This window comes from Cupressus sempervirens, chromosome 2 (genome assembly GCF_028749045.1).
Source record: "Cupressus sempervirens isolate cs-2001-9-10 chromosome 2, ASM2874904v1, whole genome shotgun sequence".
In the NCBI taxonomy this organism is placed as follows: Eukaryota; Viridiplantae; Streptophyta; class Pinopsida; order Cupressales; family Cupressaceae; genus Cupressus; species Cupressus sempervirens.
Genome location: NC_143119.1, coordinates 561,407,482 through 561,414,911, shown reverse-complemented (window position 1 = coordinate 561,414,911; position 7,430 = coordinate 561,407,482). Strand labels below are relative to the sequence as shown.

The 7,430-nt window shown below is 52.6% G+C and overlaps 1 long non-coding RNA gene across 1 annotated transcript in view; it reads right to left on the bottom strand.

Moving 5' to 3' along the window:
• The window catches only part of LOC149574124 (uncharacterized), a 294,747-nt gene that overhangs the window by 239,782 nt on the left and 47,535 nt on the right, over positions 1-7,430 (bottom strand). The gene's annotated exons all lie outside the window — the stretch shown is intronic.

Genomic DNA, 7,430 nt, shown 5'->3' with positions numbered 1-7,430 from the left:
ATCTTACATGCAAACTCTACTACTGCGCAAACATAGGTTGCAATTAAAGAGAAATTGCAAGGCCATCACAATGGCCCGAGGCCAATTCTCCGACTAAGTCAATTTTCTCTTGCAATCACCATGCCGCCATTCACAGAGAGATCTCCCCATTCACTTGTGACGCGACGCACAATCCAAGGGCTAGACGCGAGCTCGCCCTTGAAAGGCCACTTTCCAAGGCATCCCCCGATGACACATTGGAACGACAACTGCTGTCAAACCATTTCCCAATGTTGTGCCGATCGAGTTGGCACAGAGCCGCTAGACGAGGGCTCCCGTTTTAGATCGAGTTTTAAAATCACCAAGAAGACGTGGTGAGGGCTGGCAACCGCTGCCAAACCTTTTTCCGAAATTGCGCCAGCTGAGTGACTAGAAAACATGCTTTACGCCGATAGGCACGCAAAAATTTTTGCTAGAGCGCCAAGCACCCACCTCATGGCCAGAGACAAGGGCTCGCCATTAGATCAACTTCGAAATCGCTGAACAGACGCGCTGTAGAATGGCAACCACTGCCAAGTCTCTTCCGTAGTTGCATCGGTCGAGTGATCGAAGAAGGTGATCTAAGAGAGGGTCCAAGTGTAGGCATTCTTCAGGGGATTCGCGCCGATGGCATAAATTTATGCAATACCCAAGCAACACCGGACGGAGGTGCTAGACGAGGGCTCCCATTTTAGATCGAGTTTTAAAATCACCGAGTAGACGCGGTGAGGGCTGGCAACCGCTGCAAAACCTTTTTCCGAAATTGCGCCATCTGAGTGACAAGAAAACATGATCTAAAGGAATAGCACCCTCGAGGGTGGGCTTTATGCCCCTCTAATTGATTCAACGTCGGCGTCCACCGTTTCAAAATCCGACATATCCATCTGCCCTGACAGCGGCATTGAATCAATGAGGGGGCCACTGGAGAGGCTCGTGGCAACCACCTCTCCCGTTGTAGCCGCGATAGGCACGCAAAAAATTTTGCTAGAGCGCCAAGCACCCACCTCATGGCTAGAGACAAGGGCTCGCCATTAGATCAACTTCAAAATCGCTGAACAGACGCGCTGTAGAATGGCAACCGCTGCCAAGTGTCTTCCGTAGTTGCGTCGGTCGAGTGATCGAAGAAGGTGATCTAAGAGAGGGTCCAAGCGTAGGCATTTGTTGGGGGATTCGCGTCGATGGCATAAATTTATGCAATACCCGAGCAACACCGGACGGAGGTGCTAGACGAGGGCTCCCGTTTTGGATCGAGTTTTAAAATCACCAAGTAGACGCGGTGAGGGCTGGCAACCGCTGCCAAACCTTTTTCCGAAATTGCGCCAGCTGAGTGATAAGAAAACATGATCTAAAGGAGAGTCCAGGAATAGCACCCTCGAGGGTGGGCTTGATGCCCCTCTAATTGATTCAACGTCGGCGTCCACCGTTTCAAAATCTGACATATCCATCCGCCCTGACAGCGGCGTTGAATCAATGAGCTGGGCACGGGAGAGGCTCATGGCAACCACCTCCCCCATTGTAGCCACGATAGGCTCGCAAAAAATATTGCTAGAGCGCCAAGTACCCACCTCATGGCTATCGACAAGGGCTCGCCATTAGATCAACTTCAAAATCGCAGAACGGACGCGGTGTAGAATGGCAACCGCTGCCAAGTCTCTTCCGTAATTGCGTCGGTCTAGTGATCGAAGAAGGTGATCTAAGAGAGGGTCCAAGCGTGTAGGCATTCGTTGGGGGATTCGTGCCGATGGCAAAAATTTGTGCAATACCCAAGCAACACCGGACGGAGGTGCAAGACGAGGGCTCCCATTTTAGACCGAGTTTTAAAATCACCGAGTAGACGCGGCGAGGGGCTGGCAACCGCTGCCAAACCTTTTTCCGAAATTGCACCAGCTGAGTGACAAGAATACATGATATAAAGGAGAGTCCAGGAATAGCACCCTCGAGGGTGGGCTTCATGCCCCTCTAATTGATTCAACGTCGGCGTCCACCGTTTCAAAATCCGACATTTCCATCCGCCCTGACAGCGGCGTTGAATCAATGAGGGGGGGGCACGGGAGAGGCTCGCGGAAACCACCTCTCCCGTTGTAGCCGCGATAGGCACGCAAAAAATTTTGCTGGAGCGCCAAGCACCCACCTCATGGCTAGAGACAAGGGCTCGCCATTAGATCAACTTCGAAATCGCTGAACAGACGCGGTGTAGAATGGCAACCGCTGCCAAGTCTCTTCCATAGTTGCGTCGGTCCAGTGATCGAAGAAGGTGATCTAAGAGAGGATCCAAGCGTAGGCATTCATTGGGGGATTCGCGCCGATGGCATAAATTTATGCAATACCCGAGCAACACCGGACGGAGGTGCTAGACGAGGGCTCCCGTTTTAGATCGAGTTTTAAAATCACCAAGTAGACGCGGTGAGGGCTGGCAACCGCTGCCAAACCTTTTTCCGAAATTGCGGCAGATGAGTGACAAGAAAACATGATCTAAAGGAGAGTCCAGGAATAGCACCCTCGAGGGTGGGCTTCATGCCCCTCTAATTGATTCAACGTCGGCGTCCACCATTTCAAAATTCAACATATCCATCCGCCCTGACAGCGGTGTTGAATCAATGAGGGGGGCATGGGAGAGGCTCGCGGCAACCACCTCTCCCCTTGTAGCCACGATAGGCACGTAAAAAATTTTGCTAGAGCACCAAGCACCCACCTCATGGCTAGAGACAAGGGCTCGCCTATAGATCAACTTCGAAATCGCTGAACAGACGCGCTGTAGAATGGCAACCGCTGCCAAGTCTCTTCCGTAGTTGCGTCGGTGGAGTGATCGAAGAAGGTGATCTAAGAGAGGGTCCAAGCGTAGGCATTCGTTGGGGGATTCGCGCCGATGGCATAAATTTATGCAATACCCGAGCAACACCGGACGGAGGTGCTAGACGAGGGCTCCCGTTTTAGATCGAGTTTTAAAATCACCGAGTAGACGCGGTGAGGGCTGGCAACCGCTGTCAAACCTTTTTCCGAAATTGCGGCAGCTGAGTGACAAGAAAACATGATCTAAAGGAGAGTCCAGGAATAGCACCCTCGAGGGTGGGCTTCATGCCCCTCTAATTGATTCAACGTTGGCGTCCACCGTTTCAAAATCCGACATGTCCATCCGCCCTGACAGCGGCGTTGAATCAATGAGGGGGGCACGGGAGAGGCTCGCGGCAACCACCTCTCCCCTTGTAGCCGTGATAGGCACGCAAAAAATTTTGCTAGAGCGCCAAGCACCCACCTCATGGCTAGAGACAAGGGCTCGCCATTAGATCAACTTCGAAATCGCTGAACAGACGCGCTGTAGAATGGCAACCGCTGCCAAGTCTCTTCCGTAGTTGCGTCGGTCGAGTGATCGAAGAAGGTGATCTAAGAGAGGGTCCAAGCGTAGGCATTCATTGGGGGATTCACGCCGATGGCATAAATTTATGCAATACCCGAGCAACACCGAACGGAGGTGCTAGACGAGGGCTCCCGTTTTAGATCGAGTTTTAAAATCACCGAGTAGACGCGGTGAGGGCTGGCAACCGCTGCCAAACCTTTTCCCAAAATTGCGCCAGCTGAGTGACAAGAAAACATGATCTAAAGGAGAGTCCAGGAATAGCACCCTCGAGGGTGGGCTTCATGCCCCTCTAATTGATTCAACGTCGGCGTCCACCTTTTTTCAAAATCTGACATATCCATCCGCCTTGACAGCAGCGTTGAATCAATGAGGGGAGCACGGGAGAGGCTCGCGGCAACCACCTCTCCCGTTGTAGCTGCGATAGGCACGCAAAAAATTTTGCTAGAGCGCCAAGCACCCACCTCATGGCTAGAGACAAGGGCTCGCCATTAGATCAACTTCGAAATCGCTAAACAGACGCGCTGTAGAATGGCAACCGCTGCCAAGTCTCTTCCGTAGTTGTTTCGGTCGAGTGATCGAAGAAGGTGATCTAAGAGAGGGTCCAAGCGTAGGCATTCGTTGGGGGATTCGCGCCGATGGCATAAATTTATGCAATACCCAAGCAACACCGGACGGAGGTGCTAGACGAGGGCTCCCGTTTTAGATCGAGTTTTAAAATCACCAAGTAGACGCGGTGAGGGCTGGCAACCGCTGCCAAACCTTTTTCCAAAATTGCGCCAGCTGAGTGACAAGAAAACATGATCTAAAGGAGAGTCCAGGAATAGCACCCTCGAGGGTGGGCTTCATGCCCCTCTAATTGATTCAACGTCGGCGTCCACCGTTTCAAAATCCGACATATCCATCCGCCCTGACAGCGGCGTTGAATCAATGAGGGGGGCACGGGAGAGGCTTGCGGCAACCACCTCTCCCCTTGTAGCCGCGATAGGCACTCAAAAAATTTTCCTAGAGCGCCAAGCACCCACCTCATGGCTAGAGACAAGGGCTCGCCATTAGATCAACTTTGAAATCGCTGAACAAACGCGCTGTAGAATGGCAACCGCTGCCAAGTCTCTTCCGTAGTTGCATCGGTGGAGTGATCGAAGAAGGTGATCTAAGAGAGGGTCCAAGCGTAGGCATTCGTTGGGGGATTCGCGCTGATGGCATAAATTTGTGCAATAACCGAGCAACACCGGACGGAGGTGCTAGACGAGGGCTCCCGTTTTAGATCGAGTTTTAAAATCACCGAGTAGACGCGGTGAGGGCTGGCAACCGCTGCCAAACCTTTTTCCAAAATTGCGGCAGCTGAGTGACAAGAAAACATGATCTAAAGGAGAGTCCAGGAATAGCACCCTCGAGGGTGGGCTTCATGCCCCTCTAATTGATTCAACGTCGGCGTCCACCGTTTCAAAATTTGACATGTCCATCCGCCCTGACAGCGGCGTTGAATCAATGAGGGGGGCACGGGAGAGGCTCGCGGCAACCACCTCTCCCCTTGTAGCCGCGATAGGCACGCAAAAAATTTTGCTAGAGCGCCAAGCACCCACCTCATGGCTAGAGACAAGGGCTCGCCATTAGATCAACTTCGAAATCGCTGAACAGACGCGCTGTAGAATGGCAACCGCTGCCAAGTCTCTTCCGTAGTTGCGTCGGTCGAGTGATCGAAGAAGGTGATCTAAGAGAGGGTCCAAGCGTAGGCATTCGTTGGGGGATTCGCGCCGATGGCATAAATTTATGCAATACCCGAGCAACACCGGACGGAGGTGCTAGACGAGGGCTCCCGTTTTAGATCGAGTTTTAAAATCACCGAGTAGACGCGGTGAGGGCTGGCAACCGCTGCCAAACCTTTTTCCGAAATTGCGCCAGCTGAGTGACAAGAAAACATGATCTAAAGGAGAGTCCAGGAATAGCACCCTCGAGGGTGGGCTTCATGCCCCTCTAATTGATTCAACGTCGGCGTCCACCGTTTCAAAATCTGACATGTCCATCCGCCCTGACAGCGGCATTGAATCAATGAGGGGGGCACGGGAGAGGCTCGCGGCAACCACCTCTCCCCTTGTAGCCGCGATAGGCACGCAAAAAATTTTGCTAGAGCGCCAAGCACCCACCTCATGGCTAGAGACAAGGGCTCGCCATTAGATCAACTTCGAAATCGCTGAACAGACGCGCTGTAGAATGGCAACCGCTGCCAAGTCTCTTCCGTAGTTGCGTCGGTCCAGTGATCGAAGGAGGTGATCTAAGAGAGGGTCCAAGCGTAGGCATTCGTTGGGGGATTCGCGCCGATGGCATAAATTTATGCAATACCCGAGCAACACCGGACGGAGGTGCTAGACGAGGGCTCCCGTTTTAGATCGAGTTTTAAAATCACCGAGTAGACGCGGTGAGGGCTGGCAACCGCTGCCAAACCTTTTTCCGAAATTGCGCCAGCTGAGTGACAAGAAAACATGATCTAAAGGAGAGTCCAAGAATAGCACCCTCGAGGGTGGGCTTCATGCCCCTCTAATTGATTCAACGTCGGCGTCCACCTTTTTTCAAAATCTGACATATCCATCCGCCTTGACAGCGGCGTTGAATCAATGAGGGCAGCACGGGAGAGGCTCGCGGCAACCACCTCTCCCGTTGTAGCCGCGATAGGCACGCAAAAAATTTTGCTAGAGCACCAAGCACCCACCTCATGGCTAGAGACAAGGGCTCGCCATTAGATCAACTTCGAAATCGCTAAACAGACGCGCTGTAGAATGGCAACCGCTGCCAAGTCTCTTCCGTAGTTGTGTCGGTCGAGTGATCGAAGAAGGTGATCTAAGAGAGGGTCCAAGCGTAGGCATTCGTTGGGGGATTCGCGCCGATGGCATAAATTTATGCAATACCCGAGCAACACCGGACGAAGGTGCTAGACGAGGGCTCCCGTTTTAGATCGAGTTTTAAAATCACCAAGTAGACGCGGTGAGGGCTGGCAACCACTACCAAACCTTTTTCCAAAATTGCGCCAGCTGAGTGACAAGAAAACATGATCTAAAGGAGAGTCCAGGAATAGCACCCTCGAGGGTGGGCTTCATGCCCCTCTAATTGATTCAACGTCGGCGTCCACCGTTTCAAAATCCGACATATCCATCCGCCCTGACAGCGGCGTTGAATCAATGAGGGGGGCACGGGAGAGGCTCGCGGCAACCACCTCTCCCCTTGTAGCCGCGATAGGCACTCAAAAAATTTTCCTAGAGCGCCAAGCACCCACCTCATGGCTAGAGACAAGGGCTCGCCATTAGATCAACTTTGAAATCGCTGAACAGACGCGCTGTAGAATGGCAACCGCTGCCAAGTCTCTTCCGTAGTTGCGTCGGTGGAGTGATCGAAGAAGGTGATCTAAGAGAGGGTCCAAGCGTAGGCATTCATTGGGGGATTCGCGCCGATGGCATAAATTTATGCAATAACCGAGCAACACCGGACGGAGGTGCTAGACGAGGGCTCCCGTTTTAGATCGAGTTTTAAAATCACCGAGTAGACGCGGTGAGGGCTGGCAACCGCTGCCAAACCTTTTTCCGAAATTGCGGCAGCTGAGTGACAAGAAAACATGATCTAAAGGAGAGTCCAGGAATAGCACCCTCGAGGGTGGGCTTCATGCCCCTCTAATTGATTCAACGTCGGCGTCCACCGTTTCAAAATCCGACATGTCCATCCGCCCTGACAGCGGCGTTGAATCAATGAGGGGGGCACGAGAGAGGCTCGCAGCAACCACCTCTCCCCTTGTAGCCGCGATAGGCACGCAAAAAATTTTGCTAGAGCGCCAAGCACCCACCTCATGGCTAGAGACAAGGGCTCGCCATTAGATCAACTTCGAAATCACTGAACAGACGCGCTGTAGAATGGCAACCGCTGCCAAGTCTCTTCCGTAGTTGCGTCGGTCGAGTGATCGAAGAAGGTGATCTAAGAGAGGGTCCAAGCGTAGGCATTCGTTGGGGGATTCGCGCCGATGGCATAAATTTATGCAATACCCGAGCAATACTGGACGGAGGTGCTAGACGAG